At 36.9% G+C, this 27,393-nt stretch overlaps 1 protein-coding gene across 7 annotated transcripts in view; it reads left to right on the top strand.

Moving 5' to 3' along the window:
• Positions 1–27,393, top strand: part of MGAT4C (MGAT4 family member C) — a 389,392-nt gene that overhangs the window by 305,127 nt on the left and 56,872 nt on the right. The window lies entirely within an intron of this gene.

Raw genomic sequence — 27,393 nt, forward strand, 5'->3', positions numbered from 1 at the left:
CCCTGGATGTTCTAACTAGAAATGTAATGGGTCTGGTTACAAATACATTTTTAATTTTGCTAATAAACATACATCTTAATAAGATATCAGTGAAATGATGTTATAAACTGATGGAAATATATTTTTCTGTTAGATTTTTATTCATCAAGCAGTGTTTTATTACACTTGTTAATAACATAAGAGAATACATTTCTAGAGTAAAATCTAATGCTAATTTTTATTCATAATATTTAAATTAATATTAAGCCAGACAATAAAAATATGAGTGAAAATTATTACACTAATGTGAATACTTTCTAAGGGGAGACATCATGATGGATTGCAATGTAATGTCTGCCTGAAATGCTAAAAATCACTAATAACATAAAGTTCAATAATCTTATATAGCAATATATAACAAAGGGCACTCTATATCAGCTTTGAATTAATATTTCCACAGAAAAATGTTATAACTTTCTTAGCTTTTTTTTCCATTGTTCTCTTTGATATTTCTTGTAAATTTCCCTTGGATACTAAATTCAAAGACTTCCTTGAACTTACTCTACATATACTGAAATACAGCTTTTTCACATTTATAAATGTATGCAAGTCTTTGAGAAACGCTCCCTTAGGTTTATTGAACTGAAAATAGTTCATTAACTTGAAGCCACCTATTTTCCACAGTGGTTATAAAGAGATACTTTCACTACTGTTAAAAATATGTCAGATTTCTGAAACTGATTTTTTAATTCCCAATTCATGTTTGTTCTGCCTGTTACTGTATAGGTTGCATTTATTTTAAAACGTTATTGTCCTGCTTTCAAACCCACACCCCCATCTCCCCCCCCATGGAGCAAGCTGATATCTGTTCTTTAAACCATAAAAAATAACTTTCTTTCACTCGTTATAGAATTAGAATTTCACTTTTTTTTTTTTCTGCCATGTGAGTGAGGGTGTTTTTCTGATTTGTGCCCCTCTCCTAATCTTTATTAAGTGTCCCTGGACAGTCTTTAAAACTACTGTGTAAAATAATACTTGAGATTTTGATAATTCAATATGCAAATTGGTAAGGTGCAAGAAATAAGGTTTCTATTTCTTCTGTTGAAATATTATTTCTCAGTCTAATAAAATTTGTGTTTGTTTTTTTATTTGGTTTGGGGTTTTTAATATAGTCAATTTTCATATTATCGTCCTATTACTCCGGTTATGCATTCAGACAGTTACTCACAGTTAAACTAAATTATGCAGGTTTTACAGTTTATGATTTCCTTATTATCAGGAGTACTTTTACCTATCAATCATTTGAAAATAATGTTCTCACTTTTTGTACCAAACAGACTCAGTTTAAAGAAACATTTTGTCCTCAGAATCAGCAAATATCACAGAATCATAGATTCATAGAATCATTAGGTTTGGAAAGGACCTTAAGATCGTCTAGTTCCAACCCCCCTGCTATGGGCATGGACACCTTACGCTAAATCATACCACCCAAGGCCTCGTCCAAGCTGGTCTTGAACACTGCCAGGGATGGAGCATTCGCAGGCTCCCTGGGCAACCTATTCCAGTGCCTCACCACCCTAACAGGAAAGAATTTCCTTCTTATATCCAACCTAAACTTCCCCTGTTTAAGTTTTAACCTGTTACCCCTTGTCCTATCACTACAGTCTCTAATGAAGAGTCCCTTCCCAACATCCCTATAGGCCCCCTTCAGATACTGGAAGGCTACTATGAGATTTCCACACAGCCTTCTCTTCTCCAGGCTGAACAGCCCCAACTTCCTCAGCCTGTCTTCATACGGAAGGTGCTCCAGTCCCCTGATCATCCTCGTGGCCCTTCTCTGGACTTGTTCCAACAGTTCCATGTCCTTTTTATGTTGATTGATTCCTTTCTCATTTTCAGATATTGTAATACCCTTATCCAAACATTTCTTTTCCTGACATTTCAGTCTTTCTTATAGTTCAGAATCTTCAAGAAACACTCCAGGAAAACCTGAATAATCAGCCTGAAGTCGCTGTGGTTCTGGAGTGGCCAAGTGGCTTGAGATGCAACTTGCTATCGACAAAATGTCTTATGTGTTTGCTGACCTGTACCAACAGCTCAGCTGGTGGCCTGTGGCTATGAATAAGCTCTATATGCTAAGAACACATTCTTGCATGTTCAAGAAATACGAAGTCCTTAGATCAAGCAATATGCATTCCTGCAAGCTCTCTGAAAAGTTAATCTTTGAACTCAAAAGTAAACTGGCAGGTAGAGTTGGACAGGGAGTTGAAACATGGAATATTTAAAGCATAAAATGTACCAGGGACCTGCCATGTGCTTTTGAAGCATTGCATAGCCATCACAGCCTCACAAAACACCTGGGATGTAGATGTTTTAGGTTAATGAATTCACACTGTTTTATAGGACAGAAAAGACTGTGAGGCATGAAATAGGACCAAGTTTCATGATGAATGATACTGTATTATCAGCAGTTATTGTTTTGACACTATCACGGAAGAAATCATCTATCTAAACATAAGAGCAAAATGACAAAGTATTGAACATAAATGCTCCTTCTGGAAGAACAGAAAATGAAATAAGATATTTTATGAAGAGAAGTTGAAATGCAATATAATTTACAAAGAACATTAACAAATAACATGTTAACAGTCAGACTGAAACATCAAAATAACAGTGAGTGCCAAAAATGTGGATGTATTAAAAGAATTTGCATTGAAAACAATTATAATTATTAAGATAATGAAACAACAAAGAAGAAAATTAATTAAAGAGATACAAACAGACAGCTGTAAAGAGAACTATGTTTCACATATGTGTGAAAGGAGCATCAAATGTCAAATTGGAGCTGAGCTAAGGTCCCAAGCACCATGGGTGGAATATATAAAAACTGTGAAAGGATCAATGCAGTTACAATACCGTGCCCCACTTGGCATGCATTTGCAGCCACAGTATCCCTGGAGTTTTAAGCTTTATGGCCCTGTGAACACTAACCCTAACCCTAATTTAAAGGTATTTTATAGCTTAGATCATGCCCCAGCACCATTTGTGGGTGAAATGAAAATGATGTGAAAGGAGGAAAGTTGTTGCAGTGCCAGGCTACACTAGGCAGGACATTTACAAACCCACTGTCTAAGGAACTCTGGGTTTTATGAATCTCTAAAAAAGAAGAAATGTCGTTGCAGTGCCGTGCTCCATTTGGCATGCCTTATGCATCCTAAACGTCTCTGGAGCTGTAGCTTTATGACAGTCTGAACCCTAACACTAACCCTAATCTGAACAGCACCACACAGATAAATTTAAAGTCCCAAGTACCATGGGAGGTCCAGATGAGAAAGGTGTGGAAAGAACCAATGTTGTTGCAGAGCCATGCTATTCTTGGAATGTTTCCTACAGAGCAAAGTGTCTCTGGAGCTGTTGACTTTATGACAGTCTGATGCCTAAACCTAACCCTAATCAAGATGGCACTTTGGAACTGAGTTTACAGTCACAAGCACTATGGCTGGTCCAGATGAATGTGCAAAGCTTAAAAGAGGTACACTAACATGCCCACCTAATAATGCCATTTGCAGCCCCAGAGTCTCTGGAGTTATAGCATTCTGAACCATAACGCTAGAGATGATCTAAATGGTGATGAGTTTAAAGTCCCAAGCAGAATGGTGGCTCCAGATGAAAAAGTTGTGGAAAGATTAATAGTGGCACACTGCCAGGCTCTCCTTCTAATGATCTTTTCTGCCCCAGTGTTGGAGCTGTAGCTATTATGGATATCTGAACAGTGTGCATAACCCAACACCCTAACCCTGAGAAGACCACCTCGCGGCTGATGCTAATGTGCCAAGAATGATGGATGGCCCTGATGAGAATAGTATGGAAAGTAGCAATGTTGTTGCAGCGTTATTCTCCTCTTGGCATGCCTTTTGCAGCACAAATGTCTCCAGAGCTGTATACTTTATGACAGTCTGAAAACTACCCCTGACGCTAACCCTAATCTAAATGAAACCTTGGAGCTCAGTTTACAGTCCCAAGCACCATGGCTGGTCCAAAAGAAAAAGATGTCGAAAGATTAATAGTGGTACACTGCCATGCTCTCCTTACGTAGTTTTTAACAGGCCCAGTGTCCCTGGAGATGTAGGCATTATAGATCTCTGAACAGTAACGCTTACCCTAATCTAAATGGCATGTTGGACCTAAATTTAAGGTCCTAATCACCATGGTTGTCCCATATGAGAAAGGTGTGGAACAAGCAATGTCTTTACAGTGATGTGCTCCTCTTGGCATTTCTTTTTCAGCCAAGTAGCCTTTATGACAGTCTGAACCATAACCCTAACCCTAACCCAAATCTAAATGGCACCTTAGAGCAGAGTTTACAGTCCCAAGAACCATGGTTGCTCTAGATGAAAAAGGTGTTGAAAGATTAATAGTAGTACATTGCCATGCTCTACTTATAAAGTGTTTAGCAGACCCAGTGTTCCTGGAGATGTAGCATTATAGATATCTGAACAGTAACCCCTACCCTAATCTAAATGGCACCTTGGAGCTTAGTTTAGAGTCCTAAACACCATGGCTGTCCCAGATGAGAAAGGTGTGGAACAAGCAATGTCTTTGCTGCACCATGCACTACTCGACATTCCTTGTTCAGCCCAAGTGTCCTTGGAGCTGTAGCCTTTATGACAGTTGGAACTGTAACCCTAATCCTAACCCTAACCATAAGCTCAACGGCACCTTGGAGCTGAGTTTACAGTCCCAAGCACCACAGCTGCTTCAGATGAAAGAAGTGATGAAACATTAATAGTGGTACACTTCCATGCTCTCCTTATGTTATTATTAACAGGCCTAGTGTCTCTGGAGATGTAGGCATTATAGATCTCTAAACAGAAACCCTTACCCGAATCTAAATGGCCCATTGGACCTGAGTTTATAGTCCTAATAACCATGGCTGTCCCATATGAGAAAGCTGTGCACAAAGCAATGTCTTTACAGTGCCACGCTCCATTAGGCATGACTTTTGTAACCCAAGTGTCCTTGGGTACGTAGGATTTATGAGTGCCTGATCCCTAGCCTAACCCTAACCCTAATATAAATGGCACCTCGCAGACGAGTTTCAAGTCCCAGGCAGAATGGCTGGTACAGATGAAAATGTTGTAGAAATAATAATAGTAGTACACTGCCAGGCTCTCCTTGTAATGATTACTGCTGCCCCAGTGTTGCAGCTGTAGCTATTAGGGATCTCTGTACAGTATGCATAACCCAATACATTAACCAGAAGAGCACCTGGCAGTTAACAGTAATGTCCCAGGAATGATGGCTGGTCCAGGCAAGTAAGTTATGCTAAGAAGAAATGTTGTTGCAGTGCCGTGCTAAATTAAGCATGAATTTTGCAGCCCAAATGTCCCTGAAGCTGTACCCTTTATGACTGTCTGAACCATAAACATAACCCTAACCCTAACCCTAGTGGTAATCATAATTTCAATGGCAACTTGGAACTAAGTTTAGAGTCCCAAGCACCATGGCAGCTCCAGATGAAAGACATGCTGAAAGATTAATAGTGGTACACTTCCATGTTCCACTTTTGTTGTGTTTAGCAGGCCCAGTGTCTCTGGAGATGTAGGCAGACCAAGCAATGTCTTTGCAGTGCCATGCTACACTCGGCATGAATTTTGCAACCCAAATGTCCCTGTCTATGTAGGGTTTATGAGTGCCTGAAACTTAACTCTAAGCCTAACCCTAACACTAATCCTAATGTAAATATCACCTTGGAGCTGAGTTTCAACTCCCATGAAGAATGGCTGGTCCAGATGAAAATGTATAAAGAATAATAGTAGCATACTGTCAGGATCTCCTTGTAATGATCTTTGCTGTCCCGGTGTTGGAGCTGTAGCTATTATTGATCTCTGAACAGTTTGCATAACACAACAACCTAACCCTAACCAGAAGAACACCTGGCAGCTGATGCTAATGTACCAAGAACCATGTATGGCCCTGATGAGAATGGTGTGGAAAGTAGCAATGTTGTTGCAGTGCCATTCTCCTCTTGGCATTCATTATGCATTCCCAGTGTCTCTGGAGCTGTAGGCTTTATGATGGTCTGAACCCTAACCCTAACCCTAATCTAAATGGCACCTTGGAGCTTAGTTTAGGGTCCTAATCACCATGGCTGCTCCAAATTAAAAAGGTGTTGAAAGATTATAAGTAGTACATTGCAATGTTCATCTTATACTTTGTTTAGCAGGCCCAGTGTTCCAGGAGGCACAGGCATTATAGACCTCTTCACTATAACCCTTACCTTAAACTAAATGGCACGTTGGACCTAAGTTTAATGTCCCAATTGCCATGGCTGGCCCAGATGAGAAAGGTGTGGAACAAGCAATGTCTTTGCAGTTCTGTGCTCCATTAGGCATGACTTTTGCAGCCCATATGACCCTGGAGATGCAGCCTTTGTTACAGACTGAACGGTAACCCTAACCATAACCCTAACTGTAATCTAAATGGCAACTTGGAGTTTAGTTTTCCTAATCATGATGGCTGGCCCAGATGAGAAAGGTGTGGATTAAGAAATGTCTTTGCTGTGCCATGCTCCACTAGGCATAACTTTTGCAACCCAGGTATCCTTGGCTATGTAGGCTTTATGAGTGCCTGAACCCTAACCCTAACCCTGACCCTAATATAAATGGCACCTTGCAGCTGAGTTTCAAGTCCCAAGAAGAATGGCTGCTCCAGATGAAAAAGTTGAGGAAAAATTAATAGTAGAACACTGCCAGGTTCTCCTTGCAATGATCTTTGCTGCCCCGGAGTTGGAGCTGTAGCTATTATGGGTCTCTGAACAATATTCATACTCAACGCCCTAACCCTATTCATAAGAACAGCTGTCAGTTGATGCTAATGTCCCAAGAGCGATGGATGGCCCAGATGAGAAAGGTGTGGAAGGAAGCAATGTTGTTGCAGTGCCCTTCTCCTCTTGGCATGCCTTTTGCAGCCCCAGTGTCTCTGGAGCTGTAGCATTTATGACGGTCTGAACCTTAACCCTAATCTAAATGGCACCTTGGAGCTTAGTTTAGGGTCCTAATCACCATGGCTGCTCCAGATTAAAAAGGTGTTGGAAGATTATAAGTAGTACATTGCCATGTTGTTCTTATATATTGTTTAGCAGGCCAGGGTTCCAGGAGATGCAGGCATTATAGTCCTCTTACTGTAACCATTACCTTAGATGAAATGGCACGTTGGACCTAAGTTTAATGTCCCAATTACCACGGCTGGCCCAGATGAGAAAAGTGTGGATTAAGAAATGTCTTTGCAGTGCCGTTCTCCATTAGGCATGACTTTTGCAACCCAGGTGTCCCTGTCTGTGTAGGCTTTATGAGTGCCTGAACCCTAACCCTAACCCAGACCCTTATCTAAATGGCACCTTGCAGCTGATTTTCAAGTCCCAAGAAGAATGGCTGGTCCAGATGAAAAAGTTATGGAAAGATTGATAGTAGAATACTGTGAGCTCTCCTTGCAATGATCTTTGCTGCCCCGATGTTGCACCTGTAGCCATTATGGGTCTCTGAACAACATTCATAACCCAACACCCTAACCCTAATCAGCTGGCAGTTGATGCTTATGTCCCAAGAGCGATGGACGGCTCAGATGAGAAAGGTGTGGAACAAGCAATGTCTTTGCAGTGCCGTGCTCCATTAGGCATGACTTTTGCAGCCCATATGACCCTGGAGATGCAGCCTTTGTTACAGACTGAACGGTAACCCTAACCATAACCCTAACTGTAATCTAAATGGCAACTTGGAGTTTAGTTTTCCTAATCATGATGGCTGGCCCAGATGAGAAAGGTGTGGATTAAGAAATGTCTTTGCTGTGCCGTGCTCCACTAGGCATGACTTTTGCAACCCAGGTATCCTTGGATATGTAGGTTTTATGAGTGCCTGAACCCTAACCCTAACCCTGACCCTAATATAAATGGCACCTTGCAGCTGCGTTTCAAGTCCCAGGAAAAATGACTGCTCCAGATGAAGGACTTGTGGACAAATTAATAGTAGTACACTGCCAGGCTCTCCTTGCAATGATCTTTGCTGCCCCGGAGTTGGAGCTGTAGCTATTATGGGTCTCTGAACAATATTCATAACCCAACACCCTAACCCTATTCAGAAGAACAGCTGTCAGTTGATGCTAATGTCCCAAGAGCGATGGATGGCCCGGATGAGAAAGGTGTGGAAGAAAGAAGCAGTGTTGTTGCAGTGCCATGATTCTCTTGGCATTGAATTTGCAGCCCCAATGTCTCCGGAGCTGTAGCTTTTATGACAGTCTGAACCATAACCCTAACCCTAACCCTAAATTAATAACACCTTGGAGCTCAGTTCACAGTCCAAGAACCATGCCTGGTGCAGGTGAAAATGGTGTTGAAAGATTTATAGTGGTACACTGCCATGCTCTCCTTATGTTGTGTTTGGCAGGCCAGTGTCTCTGGAGATGTAGACATTATAGATCTCTGCACCGTAACCCATACCCAAATCTAAATGGCATGTTCGACCTAATTTTAAAGTCCCAATCACCATGGCTGGCCCAGATGAGAAAGGGGTGGAACAAGGAATGTCTTTGCACTGCCGTGCTCCATTAGGCATGACTTTTGCAGCCCAAATGTCCCTGGAGCTGTAGCCTTTATTACAGAACGAACGGTAACCCTAAGCATAACCCTAACTGTAATCTAAATGGCAACTTGGCGTTTAGTTTAGGGTCCTAATCACCATGGCTGGCCCAGATGAGAAATGTGTAGATTAAGAAATGTCTTTGCAGTGGCGTGCTCCATTAGGCATGTCTTTTGCAACCCAGGTATCCCTGGCTGTGTAGGTTTTATGAGTGCCTGAACCCTATCCCTAACCCTAACCCTAATCTAAATTGCACCTTGGAGCTGAGTTTACATTCCCAATCAGAATGGCTGGTCCAGATGACTAAGGCATTGAAAGATCAATGGTGGTGCACGGCCATACTCTCCTTATATTGTGTTTAGCAGACTCAGTGTCTCTGGAGATGTAGGCATTATAGATCTCTGAACATTAACCCTTACCCTAATCTAAATGGCATGTTGGATCTAAGTTTAAAGTCCTAATCACCATGGCTGGCGTACATGAGAAAGGTGTGGAATAAGCAATGTCTTTGCCGTGCCATACTCCACTCGACATGACTTTTGCAAGCCAAGTACAACTGGAGCTGTAGGCTTTATGAGTGCCTGAACGCTACCCCTTTTACCCTAACACTAACCCCAATCTCAATGGCACCTTGGAGCTGAGTTTAAAGTCCCAAGCAGCATGGCTAGTCCAGATGACAAAGGTGTTTAAAGATTAATAGTGGTACATTGCCATGCTCTCCTCATATTGTGTTTATCAGGCCCAATGTCCCTGGAGATATAGGCATTATAGACCTGTGAACTGTAACCCTTACCCTCATCCAAATGGCATGTTGGACCTAAATTTGGCGTTCTAATCAGTATGGCTGGCCCAGATGAGAAAGCAGCTTAACATGCAATGTCATTGCAGTGCTGTGCTCCACTAAGCATGACTTTTGCATCCTTAGTATCCATGGAGCTGTAGGCTTTATGACAGTCTGAGCCTTAACCCTAGCCTTATCCCTAATCTAAATGGCATCTTGGAGCTGAGTTTAAAGTCCCAAGCAGAATAGCTTGTCCAGATGAAAAAGTTGTGGAAATTTTAATAGTAGTACCCTGCCAAGTTCTCCTTGTAAAGATCTTTGCTTCTCCAGTATTGGAGCTGTAGTTATTACGGGTCCATGAACACTATGTATAATCCAACAGCCTAACAGTAATCAGGATAATATGTTGGACTTGATGCTATTGTCCCAGGAGCGATGGCTGCCCCAGGTGAGAAATGTTTTGAAATAAAGAATGTTGTTGTATTACAATGCTCTCCTTGGCATGCCTTTTGCAGCCCCAGTGTCTCTGGAGTTGTAGGACTTATAACTTCTGAACACTAACCCTAACCTTGACCTAAATGGCACTTCGGAACTAAATTTAAATTCCCAAGTACAATGTGAGGTCCATATGAGAAAAGGGTAGAATGAAGCAGTCTTGTTGCAGTGCCAGGCTTACCTTTGCATGTCTTTTGCAGTCCCAGTGTCTCTGGATCTGTAGCATTCCTAAACCTAGGAATGTTTGAATCCTAACCCTAAACCTAATCTAAATGACACCTTGGAGCTACATTTAAAGTCCCAGTTACAGTGTTAGGTCCTGATGGGAAAGGTATGGCAAGACTAATGTAGTTGCAGTGTCATGTTCCATTTTACATGTCTTTTGCAGGCCCAGTGTCCCTGGAGATGTAGGCTTCATGACTGCCTGAACTGTAACCCTAACCGTAAACCTCACCCTAACACAAACACTAACTTTAATCCTAATGTCACCTTTTATCTAAGTTTATAGTCCAAAGTACCATGGCTGGTCCAGATGAAATACATGTGGAAAGATTAATAGTAGTACACTACCATGCCTCCTTATAATATATTTTGCAGCCACAGTGTCCCTGAAAATGTGGGCTTCATGATTGTCTGAGCCCTAACCCTAACTCTAATCCTAACCATAGCACTAAGCCTAACCCTTACTCTAACCATATCCCTAAACCTAATCTTAATGTCATTTTGGAGCTGAGTTTAATGTCCCAAGCACCATGGTTGGCCCCCATAAGAAAGTGGTGGGAAGACTAATCATGGTAAACTGCCATGCTCTTTGTAATGTCTTTTGCCTCTCCAGTTTTGGAGCTGTAGGTATTAAGGATCTCTGAATACTAACTATAACCCTAGACCCCAGACTTAATCTGAGTGTCACCTTGAAACTGAGGCTAAGGTCCCAGGAACCATGGCTGGACCTGATGAGAAGGTTGTAGAACAATTAATGGTGGTACAATGCCATGCTCTCCTTATAAATATATTTTGCTTTCCTCATGTCTGTGAAGCTACAGACTTTATGGGTCTCTGTCGTGGTTTAAACCCAGTCAGGTAACTCGTTAACTCACCCCTCCCCCCCTTCTTTCCCTCCCCCTACTCCCGGAGGGACGGAGAGGAGAATCAAAAGAATGCAACTCCCACGGGTTGAGATAAGAACAGTTTAGTAACTAAGGTATAACACAAACCACTACTGCTACCACCAATAATAACAGTGATAAAGGAAATAACAAGGGAAGAGAATACAACACCTCAGCACCAGCTGACCTATAACTCGCCCCCCAAGCCCAACCAAGCTCCGACCGATACCTCCTCCAACCCTGCAGTCTCCCAGCCCTTCCGGCTAACTCCCAGTTACATCCTGGGCATGACGTGCTGTGGTATGGAATACCTCTTTGGTCAGTTTGGGTCAGGTGTCCTGTCTCTTCTTCCTCCTGGCTTCCCCTCCCCCCTGGCAGAGCATGAGGCTCACAAAGTCCTTGGCCAAACCAAAACATCGCTATCAGCTCTGTTCCCAGGCCGAAAGTCAAAACACAGCACTGCATCAGCTACCAAGAAGGGGAAAAATGACTGCTACTGCTGAACCCAGGACAGTCTCTCACTGTAATCCCAAACTTAATCCTAAACTAAATGGCACCTTGGATCTGAGGAATCTAAGGTACATAGCACCATGGGTTACCCAGATTTGAAAGACATGGAAGGAGCAATACTCCACTCCATGCCATACTCCACTTGACTGTCTGTTTCCAGAGCACAGTTTCCCTGGAGCTGAAGGCCTTATAGCTCTCTTTCCCTAAGTGTAACGCTAGCACCAATCTAAGTGGTGAGTTGGAGCTGAGAATATGTTTTCAAGCCCCATGGCTGGCCAAAATGAGAAAGGCTTGGAATGAGCAGTGTTGTTGCAGTGCCATGCTCCCCTTGTCATGTCTTTTGCATACAGGGTAAATAATTCTGTAGCACATTACAGAATGATTGGTGTGTGCAAGTCTATTATATTTACAACCATAGTGTTGAAGTATTTTAGCACAAATTCTGTTGCCACGATGAAATATTTAGATAGAGTGATGGCACTTGTTATACATCATTGGACTAGCAGCTATTAGTATTATATAATACATCATTGATGTGACAGCTTTGAGAGGATATGTAATATATAACCAGAATAGTCTCATTTGGACATCAATGTATGGTATTTACTGGTATTAATAATGTAGTGGTTTTAGTTTCATACAGCAAACAGACATAATTCTGATTCTAAACAGCAGTGACATTCCTATAAGTAGTGCCACAGCAGCTTCTACCATTCAGTGACTTTTGTGATAAGAAATGGCTCTCAGACTAGACTCTATGTATATTGATTACTCCCACTTACTCTACTACAGGAGTAAAAAAGAAACACACCACCACCATAACCCCTTATAAAATGAAACCAAATAAAACCTTAATAGAAAGTGGTCAGTCATTCCGTCAGCAGAACAGTGTTGTGACACCGTATGAATTATTCTGTAGGTAAAAATGATCAGTGAGGGCAAAATGGACAGCTTTGAAATATAAAAACACCTTGATGGCATGGAAAACAACATTCAAGATGTTAAACATTCATTATTTAAACATGAAGTCATGAAAATAAGTCTCCAACATATACTCAAAGGATTGAAGAAGAAAACACTTTAGGGAAAAGGTTGCAATTTTTCCCATTAAAACTACATCTATTTTGTGGTATTGAAATTAAAACTGCCTTTTTTTTTTCTTTACTTTAACCATAACCACTGAAGTGTACTTGCCTCAGTTATCACTGAAATTTAAAATTTAAAATGATCTCTGTATTTGTTAGTTCAGCATTTCAACTATAGTGTCAAATCCTCACTGCATCTGAGAATCTTTACTACTCAGGTTTACCTCTTTAAAGGAGCATCAGGCTTAGAAAATCATAGAATCCTAGAATATCTCAAGTTTGAAGGGAACCATAAGGATTATCAAGTCCTCTTAGCAGGACTACCTAAAAACGAAATGTTTAAAAAAGACTAAGAAAACAGCTAACATCAAAGCCTAAGAAAATAGCCTTTGACTCTTTCACCAGAAATATTTCCTCAATTACTTCCTATGTAGTGTTATTTTCCTCCTTAAATCCATTATAAATTTCTCCCACGTACTGTCTACATTCTATTCTCAATCTTGATTTAAAACATAACTCATAGATGTCACTGTAGAAATTATCATATTCTAGAAGCATTTACGTAAGCAATTGCTGTGGTGGAATCCAATAGCAAGTCAAGACAATATACAACAAGCTTGCAGTAGTCCAGCACATCTCCAAAACGTTTAGTCAACAGACCTTCCAGGGAGTCCTCTGCCTCAAATACCTTTTCCACCTTAATGCTGCTTCTACCTCCATGAGCTGTTCCAAAAAAACCCCACAAAAATAAAACCCAACAATATATTTTTTTGCCACTGTCTTTCAAGATATATCTGAAGGTAGATTTTGGTCCTATCAGCTTTATCTGAAGATTTTCACTGATTTCAGTAGATTTGTGTCATATTCCTTGGTTGGAGTGTAAAATTTTAAAACCAAAGAAATATTGAGCACTAAATATAAATGTTCTCCCTCTTAGTAAACAGGTTTCCTACTGAAGATGGCTTCAGCATTTGTTCCTTAGTTTCGTATGTTCTTGGATTAGACAGGGAAGGCAGCCATTTTGTTATGTACATGAATCCATTACCGAATGTTATGGCAAGTAATTCCTTGCTTGCCCAATAAACGGGTAATTTTATCAAGAAACACATAGTGCAATGCTCATGTTGCACCCTCTACTGACAATAGTTTCCTAACGGCTAGCAATTTTCCATCTCTGATTTCATACATAACGACTCTCTGCAAATCAGTTGTTTACAGATTTATACCTTCAACATTAAGCTTTACTTTCTGATAAGATGACCAAAGAAAATACCTTTAAAAACTCACATGAACAGTATTAGATGGTTTTGCATAATGTTTATGGAAAACTTTTCATGTTTTTTATACAATTTTTTAACCTTCAGCAATATCATGTTAAAAAGCATCATTCTTGAAAGACATGTAGGAAATTCTTTCCACATATGAATATGAATTTGGCAAAACATGAAAACTTAAGCATTATGTACATTTGTGCTAACCTTCCTTGTCCTTTTTCAGGACACTGAAATAAAATATACATTTCAATATTTTAATAAAATATAACAGTGATTCTTCTAATTAATCAGAAAAAAGTTCATTATAAACTCTGTTTTCTAAGTGTTCTTCATATTATCAGTTTGACCTGATAATAACCAAAATGATACAGATAAATAGATTCCAGATACCTAGATACACAGGTAACTTTTAATAAGTTTAGGTTAAGAACCAAACAATAAAATTTCTAAGAACTGTTATTTCTTGAACTAAGTATGATTTTTGAATCCTAGCTATTTTTAAGAAATGAAAGTTAATAGCCAGGGTGTTATTTTATTTCTATTTAATTTTAAGTTTTAGTGGTTGGGAGTGTGGTTTGGTTTTAGTTTTTTTTTGTTTGTTTCATTTTAGTTCTTTTTTCCCTAAAAAAGAATATGTGTAGGTTATATCTAAAAAAAAAAAAAAAACAAACTAATTTTCCAACATAGAGTAAAATAGGCATACACCATTTTGACTTAAACTTGTCCCAGACACACATACACAAAGTCTTGCTTTGATTTTATTTTAATTGGTACACCTTATAATTTGTGGAGTACACCCAATTTTGAAAATCTGTCCCTTGGCCCATTGTAACATAGACATCCTTTAACTTAAGGTACTTGTGTATCTTATATTTATTACTTTAATACATAAAATTATAAATGCTCAAAGAAAGATGTGAGTCAAAATAAAGAGTCTGTATGGGCAGATAGACCTTTCTGAAACCTTGAGTTTCATGTACTGTCACATGTATTAACAAAAAGAAAGGCAAAAAAAATATTTAATTTCAAAGATTTTGAAAAATAGTATTAGGCTTTTAACCTATGATTATTTATAATAAAAAATATGTCCCATCTGACAGCAGGAGAAGTAAGACAAGATTAAAAAAAAAAACAGTACAGATTCAGCCCCTTGAAATGAGGAGTTCTACTTAGCTTTCCAAACTTGGAGTTTGCTCTAGAGTATTCATCTTACCATCCAGTTGCTCTTTCAGAAAATTGCAAGTCTTAATCTGCCAGCAGTATAAGGATATCTCAGATACCCCACCAAGTATTAAAAAGCAAAAAATACTTATTTTTTTTAGGAGGTGGACCATGCCAAATTTCTCCACACATGGGAACGTAGATTATAGGTAACCACCTCCACATAGATACCTGAATTTAAGCATTTTAGTTTCGGGTAGAAACCTGAATAATTTAAGAAGTCTAATGTAATGTAGCAGATAATTATATATTATAAAAAATTCTGTAATTTTTGTCTTATTATGCAAACCTATAAATGGTTTATAGAACGACAATTTGTGTATTAGCTCCTTTTGTTATAAAAATACATTAATTTCTTTCATTTCACTTTAGAGAGCTTCCCCACTAAATATAAAAATACTTTTTACTGTATTTTCAATATGAAATATATCCCGTCTAGCTGATAACACTAAGATATCTGCTGTATTTAAATTTCATTTAAATTCTCAAAAGTTAGCACAAGTGTAATTTCTGTACTCAAAGCTGTAAACACTATAAAAATACCATGAAAGACTTCAGAGCGAAATGGATGTTTCCTGGTTCTGGAGCACTCTTACAATGAATCAACTTCAACCCCCCTTAAATTCAATGAAAGAATTCCCAGTGGCTTCATTCAGCATTTGCTTAAACCTTGTTTCTGATAGAAAGATAGCATAGTAGGTGAAGAAAAAAGAAGAAAAGAAAAATCACTGTGCTTAATGGAAAACAGCAATCACTGTTACATAATTAACAGTTTATTTCAGCACCATCTCCCTGCTATTTCATAGTAATGAATGGGAGCTGCATTTATTATTATTTTTTAATGTATTGTTTTTTTTACAGAGTAACTAAAGAAATAGAGTTGAACAATGGGCTAGCTAGTAAATCATGAGGTATACTAGTTTAACAGTTTAATTATTGACACTCATGCCTTCTGTTGTAATATTTTACTAAAACATAGTTAATTACTATGTAAAAATTCATGGAATTTTGTTGAGAGCCAAAATAGTAAGTGTCCGTCAAAACTGCTTAAAATATAAGAATGCCTGTATGTTATTCTACAAGTTGTTAAATTCTAGTTTGGTCTATTCTTTTAATTCCTATTTGCATTCGCATGCCACTTTCATCCTCATATATTTCAGCCACTGGACGTGTTTGATCTACCTCTCTTTTCAAATGGCATGCTACTGTTACCGTTCATGAAAAGTAATCCATTTTCACATCTGTTCAAATCACATATTACACACAACCCTGGTATCTGGGTCCTGTGAAAAGCTGCTTTCCTAGCACCCTTCTTTCCTGCTGCTCATCATTTCTTCCTTGAATATCAAAGCTACTCTCCTCTGAATACATTAGTCATTCATGTATAATGACATAAAAGCCTGCCAGCGCTTTAGAAAATGAGCCCTTTATTACACTTTCCTAACAATCATTAATATCTGCAACACTCATTAGTTTTTCTGATTTTCTTTTTCTAAAGGACAAATAGTGACTATTTGGCATGGGGTTTGCAGCTATTACTACTTTCATTAATGCAGTTGAAATGCCAGGAAACAGAACAATAGATTTCATCTGTGCCTGATAAGGAAAATTTCTAGGTTTTCAAATACCTCTTATCTGCTTTCACAGAACTCATAAACACTAATTAGAGCAAAAGTCTGGCTTCATGGTCACATAGATTTTTCCTGATCCATGTGTCTGAAAGAAAGCAAGGTTGCTTATATTCAAGTAATTTCCTTTATGTAAAATGTCACTAGAATTATTTTTCTTATTAAAAATAAAAAGATACAGCTACTAATCACAATGAACCTAACTCTTCTTCATAGGGTTGTAATCCTCTGGATTACAGAAAACCTTAAAGGTGTAGTCCATGCATGCTGAAGTACATTTTGAGTGAGGAGTAGGGGGATAGGGGGTGGAGAGGGTGGGGTGGCAAGCAAGGGTACTGTTTCAAGGCAATTTAATGGTTGATTCAAAATACAAATGTATATTCCCAAAGTAACTTGCTATCTTTTGGTCTAAGTATAGAAAGGAGAAGTAGGTAGGTCAGTGATTCAGATGCATTGTCTGAAAAAAACTTTTATATACTTTATGTACAATGAATACTTGTACTCATTGCACTCTGATTAATTCTTTGTAAATTTGCATTTAGTATGCAGTATCTGGGGTGGTTTTTTTATTAAATGTTGAGGTAATCTTAGAGTTGTACTATTCTTGGAAGGCAGGAAGTCAAAATTTCTACTGCGCAGGATCAGCTCAGATTTGTTGGGAAGAGCTCTGAAGCTACATATAAAGGAAATGTAATACAGTTCTTAAAAATACTTCCCAGAGCACTTGATATGCAGATGCTTTCCAGACAGCTTAAGCCTACAAGCAGGCGACCAGCACAGATTGCCTAGAAATTATATAAAAGGTCCTACTTTGACCTTTCCAGCAGTAGTAGTCAATATGACTGACTTCCAGGTAAGATTGTACTAACATGCCTGGAGGCAGGTCAACCTATACAGACAAAGGTCTATAAAAGTCTAAATTCACAGTGTTCATGCTCTAGAAAGAACCTAGTTCAGACTGCATCAAGAGAGAAAACGTATCTAAAGTAAATCTGTTAGCATTACATCTCTGTGGCTTGAGAGATCAATAGTCTCTACTGTCATTTATAATGTATAAGGGCATCAATGTACAACCATAACATTGTCAGTAATGTAAAACACAATTTAAATTTCTTTTAAAAATCTCAAAATATTAGAAAAAAATAGCAAAATAGGTTATTAGAAAGGACTGACACCGTCATATTATGAAGCGCTGGAACATGTGGTATAAGGTCTAAAAACTAAAACTTTAAAAATAATGTAACGATCAAGTTGACTGATACCATTATTCTTACAACTATCCTTCCCCCTTTCTCCACCGTGCTCTTGGCAGGGTGAGTGGGAGGAGAAAAGAAGTTAATGAGCATTTTCTAAGGGCAGTTCTATTCCACTCCCACTGCCTATGAAGATGGTTGTTGTCATATAAGGTAATAGACCTTGTAACCTCATATTGTTACAAGCCATTATATAGAAGAAAGATAAATATTTTCACTAGATAAATATCGAAACATATTTTCAATGTACTTTTAATTTATAGCTAATAGAAGCTGAATTTTTTTTTTTAATTATTATTTTACAAACGGCATTCCTTCATCTTGCATATAATTTTTTTTCTATATAAATCAATGATATATGTTTATAACCCCTGTCAGGCATCTTGCCTTGAAAAATATAATGCAATTTAAAGGAGGAGCCTCACAGGAGGCACGCAAAACTGCAACTGACATTTGTCTCGTGCAGTGAAAGCAGAGATTTTTCAATATCTCTGTTTCCCATAGCAACTCACTTGTTGACCCACTTTAAGAAAATTTTGTCCATTTTTGATTTCCAAAACTAAGTAAGAAAATAGTCATTACTGAGTCATAACTGAAGCATGATTCCAAAAAGGACTGACTGAATACAAAAAAGAACCTATTTTGAAAGATGAAAATATAATGGCCATATTAATGTCTTTAAAAAAATTATACTGTCTTCTGTTGTTGTAAGTAATTATCATGCAAGTCTTATATAAACATATATAGCTTTATCAATACATTTAAAATGAAAAAATATAGATTAAACTGACCATTAAGATGCTGTAACTATGTTACTGTGGCAAAATGTGCAACCATTAAAAAAGTTCATTTGATCTCCTAGATTTTTTTTCATTGCTACAGACAATTGACCCAATATACAATTATTCAGTTAGTCTTCCAATAAAATGAACAAACAAATCAGCTGAAAGCGTATTTCTGGGCATCTGGAAGAAATTTTCAACTCCCAATTAGCTGAAAAATTTAAAAAAAAAAAAATCAAAACATCATAAGACACTTTTTTGTAATGGCTTTGTCGCTTTCTCACCTTCCGTATATGCATATTTTTAGAGAGAGTTGCAGCATGAGTTTGAGCTATGAGTCTAGCCTATTCTTACTCTCAGCTGCAGTGCATAGGGCGCCTGATTTACATATCTGCCAAGACACAGGTTGGAGCTTGGTGGGCAGTATTATACTCCCTTTTGCCACATCCTGGACAATATCTCATGTGTTGGGAATTACCCTGTGGTGGAGGAACTTAACTACCGGTAGCAGAATCAATCCTACTCATATACTTGAGCTGAATGAGTATTGTGGCTCTATTCACAAATTAAATCTTTAGAGTTTAGTAACATATTGAGCAAACTCTTTGCCTGCAATAGAGTCAATGAATTTTATTTGCAGTAGTGTGTGTGGTATTTTTCCCTCTCCACTGGACAGAGAAAGGGTTATGGTTAGTGATTATGACAAGTGATTTTCCAGGAACCTTGATTACTGCTCTCAAAACACTTCCCTTGACAGATTTCCTTTACTGGATACTTTAGAAGTCGATAGATAGATTATTTTTTCAATTTTTTTTTTTTTTTTTTTTTTACTGTTTGTGGGTTTTTTCATGAACATAATGTAGAAATGTGAAAATGCAACCAAGCAACAAATTTGTCTTCCTACTGATACAAAGGCAGGTCATTTATGAACTACTAGAATCATCTTTCTACTTGCCACTTGCCACTATGCAAGGTCAGATAATAATGATGCTTGACTTTTAATATCAGTAGTTAAACTTTGAGGATCCTCCTCTGATATCAGAATATCTAAAAGCAGATGGGACTTCGGGGGCTACATGCTGGATTTTTAGAGAGGATTTTTTTTTTTTTTTAAACAGGTCATTTAATTTGACTTTTTTATGTTGAGATTATGTTTTCTGATATTCTAAATTTCTGTATACCTATTAAATAAGCAAAGCTTCAGATTCAAAATAGCAAAGAAGACAACAAAATCAAAGAGACAGATGTACATTTTAAAATAAGTTTCGCTGTTTCTTGATGTGAGGAAGACTTTTATTAAGTGCTTGAAACAGGAATGATTTTAGCAGGAGAAATGAATTTTGGGTATAAGAAGAAGAGACAAAATCAGCTGCCTAGGAAGATAAGTTACTTTCCCTCTACTCATTGGCCCTTGGACATTTCAAAATTCATTACTGGTACATTTTGTGTGACAGTATCTTTTTTTTCCTGTTCTTTTCTGTAGGAACATAGTGACCAGATAATCTTACAGAGCTTGTAGGATTTGTTCTGTTCCTATTATAAGTGTAAAAAGCTTTTCTGAAACTCTTTCATTCTTAAATCGTGCTGGGAGCAGCAAAAAAAGTTTTTTTCGATTGTCTGGTATTTGTGGTTTCAGTGATCCCAACTATAATGATGAAAAATGAACCAAGCTTTTATAAAATTTATCACTAAAAGTTTAGTGAAGTTGGCTAAAATTCTGGAGGGTGATTGTGTACTTTAGGAATGTTTATCTAGCTTGACTAGAGTTATAGCTGTATCTTATGTTTTCAGATATAGAGGAAATATCAGCCTTTAGAGATATTTGAATAAAAATACTGAATACCAGAATTCAGCAGCCAAGCGCCCAGAATTCATGATGTGATGTCTGATTTGAAAGTGCACTGTATTTGCAATGGTAAGTCTACTTTTAGTCTTCATCTGTTGATAATTAGTAGCAGTATTTGCGATATTCCCATTTTTTATTGTATTTTTAAAAAACTTCCCTCCTTCAGTATTTTTCCTGCTTTTCTATGGTTAAATGGGAATTTATCTACTTAGTTTATATATTGTGCTTTTTGCTGATATTTATGCAAATGAGAATTGCAGAGTTTTGGGTTAAATTTTGGTTATATTTGGCAAAAAGGACTTCATCTTTTACATCATTTAGTTTGACAAAGAACCATGTATATTTTCAAATTATTTAGACATTAAGGGCACAAATGAGTACTCAAAAAAATACCTAAAAATGTAATTTAGAAATTTCAGTGGATGTCTGTCTACATCTATAAGTGTCTTTGAAAAACTCACTTTAAGATACTTGTGTTATTAATTACCCAAAGATACCCAGAAACAGTGTTTTTAAAAATTCCTATAAGACTAGTAGATTATAAAGTTATTCTTACCCTGCAAGCGTGTAACAGACATGGCCATAAGTGTAATGGAAATGCACATTTGCATCCCTTCTCCACACAGTCTTATATTGGATTAAAGATTTTTCCATCAATGCAACTGTCAAACTAAAATGAAAACTTCAGTTTGCCTTTCATTAAAGGACTGTGTACCCATTTGGTTCATGATAGTGGGGTTTTTTTCAAATTTTACTTTATTGATTTTATTTTTTTTTCACCACAACTGTAGTTTGCTGATTTTCAAGCAGATCAAGGCTCTAATATTTACCCACTAGAACTAAACTTTGTCAAGGAAATTAATCCCTTGATAGTTCAGTTGTAAGTAAAGTTGATAGTGCCATGATAGCTCTTGAAAAGGCATATTGCAAAGTCCAAAAGCAAGGGCTCTTCTCAAATAGAAAGCTAACCTTCAGTGCAAGCCTAAGAAGAAATATTTTTTCCTTTGTAAATCAGCATCAAAAATTCAGTCACTTCAGTTGCAGCAGATTTTCCCTAAATGAAGACCTATTCTTTACACTGGAGTTGGTTTATTTTTATCTATCTGTCTTATTAGCAATTTTGCTTTCAGGTTTTTTCGCTATTTATTGACAAATAACTTTAAGAGCATTTCGGCTCTGGTAATCAGGAAACTGGTGAGAAATTGATAGTACTGTAAGATCACATGAATTAAGTATCACATAGTAAAGATGCAGTTTATAAATATATTATGGATTACAGAAAAATATTGATGAAAACACTAAGGAAGAAAGAAACTTAATTTTGAAAGAAATGCTGTGTCTGCAAAGTACTGATGTTCCATGTGTCAAAGCAGAATAAAAACTGATAATAACAAGCAAGCTGTGGTACCATTACTTCCCCTGGTAAAAATGGGATTGGTTGCAGACTGTAGTACATGATAGCACAAACTGTATTACAAACAGAGCTGGCTAAATATTGCAAAAGAGTAATTTCTATCTGGGATTATCTGGTCTTAGTATCCGATATTGCTATGGAGGAAAGCTGTTTAAAAAATTTTTATTAGAATCATTCACAAGTGAAAACTGGCGTTTCTACGATGATGACTTTTTTTAATGATGAATTTTATACATACATATCTGCATACATACATATATATGTATGCTCTATTAAAATAATTTATATGTAATTGATTTTTTTTTTAATTTGAACTGTCCAAAACCAATTTCAACTGAGAAGAGTTTTAATAGACTCAGTTGAGCAAAACACTGAACTCCTTATTCTTGCTAAAATGCCCTTTGGGAACTGTAGTCTGAGTACCTATTTTCTTTTAGGAGACACTTTTCTTTGACTAGTGCACCTAGTGGTGGCACTGAAATTACTATGATAATGAAAGTATTCATCTTTCTGTTGTTCAACATAATTAATGAACTCAGAAAAATAGACCTATAAGTAATGTCAGTGTTAAAAAGGAAAAATAATACATTACTAGAGAAAAAAAAAAAGAAAAAGGAGAGCATTGTAAGCCAACTCAATACATCTGGCAATTTTAGAAATTTTGTGAAGGTGAGGAGTTTTGTAGTTTCTAAACCCTCTTTTTTTTTTTTTTGGTTGATTTTTTTAATGTCAATTTGGAGAATAGGACAAAGATTTCATGATATAAATTCTAAATTTTCTAATCAGTTATTAAATTCCCAGTAACATATTTTCCTTTCATATTTATTTATCAATTGTTCATTCATCATAGGAATGATTAATTGCAGTTCAGAAGTCAAGAATACCTTCCTTTTAATATCTACAGTCCAGCATTCAGTATCATTGTCCTACTTTAAAAATAATATGCACTATTTAGAAATAGTAGCAATGTCACACATTAGATGCACACTTGATATAATAGACTCTCCCCCGGAGAAAAGAGAACAGTTTGCAAATATCCAAAAGCTCATGTGGGTCTGAGTGTGTTGTTGCATGTATTTCTAGAAACCACAATTTGCATGAGGAAAAAAAAACACCTGAGAACCCAGACAGACAATAATTTTGCATTTTTTCTCATTCCAATTAAAAGAAGGATGGGTGCAAGAAGGGAAGGATGAAGAGAAAATGCATCATTTAGCCAGATTTACTTGCAAATGTACACATCCACAGTATGGAAAACTGAGTGAAAAAGGATTTAATGGTTTCTTCTGCACAGTTTCTGATTGCCATATTATCCTGCAATGTTGTAAATGGAGCTTCTGAAGCATTTCCCCAGGTTCTAAGTAAAAGCAGTGGTAAACAAGTAGTGAGATGGATGTATTTGCAGAGTGGTGAGCAAGAGAGTTGGAATATTTTTTATAGTTTCTAGGCCTCAAAAGTGTTCTTTTGTCATCCAGGTTTTTGTCACTGGATAAGAAATAACAAAGAGATAAAATAAATAAAAGATGATTAAAAGAAAAGCTTTTTTTTTACTAAAAGCTGCACTTAAAACATCATGGTGGTGGAGAAAAGTTTTAAACCAAATGAAGAACTTTAGATTCAGGATGCAATTTTCTAGGTTTCTGCAATATTTCTTAAAGTTAACTAGGGATAATACATGATATAAACTACTGAACTTTATAAGGTAAAAGATGCTGAAACACTTCCATAGCTTCTGCATGTCATACAAATTGCTACTTCCCAATCAATAGGCCTTCTAAAACACAATTGACATTCTGGAGTTATGGTATACAATCTGCGCTACTGATATTATGTATTCACATCATAAATATGAGCTCTAGAGAAACAATTACAATATATGCTGCAGACGCATATTAAAACACAAATTACATTAAGGACCATGCTTTAAAAAGTAACATAACCCAGGCTTCAATTTTGCACCTGCAGTCATTTTCCAGAATCAACTGTGTGGACACATAATTGCAAAACAAATGATTGCATTTGTTGCAACTGTTGAGATAGTTAATTTTCAGGTTCTGTCATCCAGTTACATGTTTAAATGCTGTAATTTGTGCCAACAACTATTAATTTATATAAGATTTTTGTTTCATATTTTATTTCATTTTTACAAATCGGGGCTTAATATCCATGCACGTTACTGTCTTCAGGTACATTATTGGTTGAAGAAAAGGGGGATATTTGTAATAACATGAAAAGGAGATTTATTTTTTTTTAACCCAAATAAATATTTCTGATGAAATCTCATATTAATGTAATCTGTATTTTGTCTAGATCAAAGCGTCAAGATGAAAAACATAGGTTTTGATAAACAAGAAATGTTTGGGGGCAGGGGGAGTCCCAAGTGGGTTAAAGCTACTTAAATGTTTTTTCTTCCAAATTTCTAGCATGTTAGAATTTTCTTAGACCTTGCTGACTAAATTTCTTAGACCTCTGAAGCTGATTTGCTGCTACTAGCCTTTTGACTGTGAGAATGCTGGTCCTACACACCAGCTGTGTTATGTTGAAAGTGCTCATTTCTGTGCTGGAAACTAAAAATCCCATGCCATTGACATTCATCCTCTAGTATTCATTACTCTAAGTTAGTTTTGGGAGGAACCTACACAAAATCTTGAAATGCTACTTTAAATTCAGTTACAGGTTTAGACAGAATGTTCTGGATCTTAATAAAATACTGTTTCTTAGTGAAACTTGGCTCTGGCAGAAAAATTCCAGCCAAAACTTCTCATACTCATGTCATCTGACCTTTGACTTGCCTTATGCAATATTTTGTACATGCTTGTAAAACTCTTCTGTGAACACGAAAGAATACCCAGTGAGTCCATCATACTCATGTTTTTTAGCCATCAATAAATGGATTAACTACATTTGGAAACAGATGGGTTAATTTGACTGCAGTTTTGTTTGGTCTTCCAAAGGACCAAACCACAGACTACTTATTTAAATGAAACACATTACCTTTAACAATATTATCTGACTTTGTCTTTGCTAGTTATTAGTAGATAGCAAGCCATAGCTCAGCTATAAAAACATGAAGGTGAAACCTTCATGAAAAGAACAAAACCCTGTTTCGGCATTACATAGAGGGTTGGTAGTTTGCCACACCTTAATGGTACACTTCCTAAAATAGGTCTATAAGGTCTCTATGTCTACATCCCCTGTTACTTACATATTAAGGTTTTCTGATGTGAGCCATGGAAATAGCTGGGTACTTTTATCTGTATTCAAAATGTTTTGTTTGTTTCAAATAATAAAAAAACTGAAAACCAGCAAAAACCCATCCCACAAACTGCCTACTCAGTTACTTCTGTCCTTGGATTAGAATTTAAACCTGGTGATGAGAATTAGCAAAGTACTCCCAGCACAGATTAGCTGAGGTCCCATGCACGTATCTAGATCATGTACATCATAAACAAGGTGCAGTAATTAATAATTAGAGAACTGTGCCTGGCTATGGATTTTGCTATTATTCAGTATCAAATGAATTTGTAGCATTTGAAAGGGGTTAGGAAAAGTAATGGCTAAATTACTATCATCACTCAGGGTAGGATTTAGCTCACAGATTAGGACACCAATGGATATCTAGTTATCTTGTCAATATTGTCAATGTTGCAAATAGATCCTCAAAAGCTGTTTAGCTGATCAGCAATCCAAACAGGATTGAGTTTCCCAGAGACATATGTTGTCATTGTAAATACCTTGAGTTACGCTGTTAGGCTTCACTTAGCTCTTCATTTCAGAAGGATGAGTTTGTCTGTAGGTTTTACTTTGTATCTTTTAGCCACAGCTCTCCAGAAGTGTCAAAAATGGCACTAAATACTTCCATTCTTAATCACACCTTAAATTGCCATGTTACAGAGGGTTGAACTGCTCTTTAAACTCCCTCATGCTTAATAAGAAAATGGTCAGTTCCCTGCATGAAAACATCTTACATTATTTTAGGTGGTCTAGGTTATCAGAGATACCTCTTATCAATGTAAATTCAATGCAGAACCTATAGGACAGCAGAATCCTAGCGGTATGGTGAATGGAAAGATACTTGAAGACATTCAATTGACAGTAGATATATAACTTGTAAATGACCTACCTGATCACTAGCTCAGATGCGAACATCTACGCACAGACACTGTCATCCGCAAGTAGAACCTTGATCTCAGTTTCATTGGCTATTTGCAGGTTGTTTTTTTGTGTTTTGTTTGTTTGTTTGTTTGTTTGTTTTGATATATGTGAATTTAGGTGGAATTCTTGTACATGAGGTGAAAGCAGAAGTTCTTGTAGAGGCACCTGAAAAGGAGAAGGAAAGCCTGGTGAATATAAAAGTCTGGATCTTTACCTGTTGTTGATACATGTAGCTTTGGTGCCTTCAATAGAGTTACATTTATTTACATCATCCAAGGAGCCGACTGAGTGCTCAGTGTTGTCTGAGGCCTGTGTTCTGTGACACTAACAAGGCAACATGTCATATGGAAAATTTTTTTTATCCTTAAAACTCAAAAGAGAAAAAAAAAATTTTCACTTAACTATTTTAACAGTATCTGCATGCAGAGACATATTTCTTTAATTTTTTTCATTACTCTAAAATAAGCTATTTCTTGGAAAGACCTGCTTCAAAATTATTTGAAACTAGCTAAGTCTTCAAAATATAAAAATTCAAAAGTTAGTGATTTCAATTATCAAAACACTGGTTTTTTTTAGAAAGTAGCCTGTTTATGTTTTAGCATTTAAGAGAGAGAAGAAAAAAAGTTAATTTTACAACTAGGTTTTGTTGACTTTCTAATAATTATAAGCAATATCTTGATAACTCAAAGCCTATAATAATTACCATATTTACTGTGAGTATAATATCTCTGTTCAGTTTTCAATTACTTATACAGCAAACTCAGTAAAAATTAGTTTATAAAAGCTCTACAGTTAATCCATTTCCTTTTTCGTGATGGCTTTTTATATAGCCCCCAATGCATTATTTCCTTGTTTCCTTTATAGAACATTTATGAGGATAAATGAAGAAAGCAGTTTTGAATTAATTATTGTAGGTTTACTTTGTTTTTATATACACTTGTGCAAGTATGAAAAATAAGCGTCTGAAATGGATTCACATTTTCCTTCAAAAGAAAAAGCTCACATTTCTGTACTCTTTTTGAAGTAAGCTTTTGTGTACTTGACAAAGCCACTAGGTATTGTTCAGGGTAGTGACCTGGATCATTAAATGCTGTCAAAAAGGAGCAATATTTTTTCTAGTGACATCCACCAAATGGTAATGCCCTTTGGCATTATTCCTAAAAGACCTAAAAAATATAGCAGAATGCTATGGGAATTTTTTGTTATTGTACATGAAATACCAAGCAGAATT

Source organism: Pezoporus wallicus, unplaced genomic scaffold, assembly GCF_028554395.1.
Source record: "Pezoporus wallicus isolate ANWC-B61680 ecotype Strahan unplaced genomic scaffold, APGP_CSIRO_Pwel_v1 contig_5069, whole genome shotgun sequence".
Classification (NCBI taxonomy): domain Eukaryota; kingdom Metazoa; phylum Chordata; class Aves; order Psittaciformes; family Psittacidae; genus Pezoporus; species Pezoporus wallicus.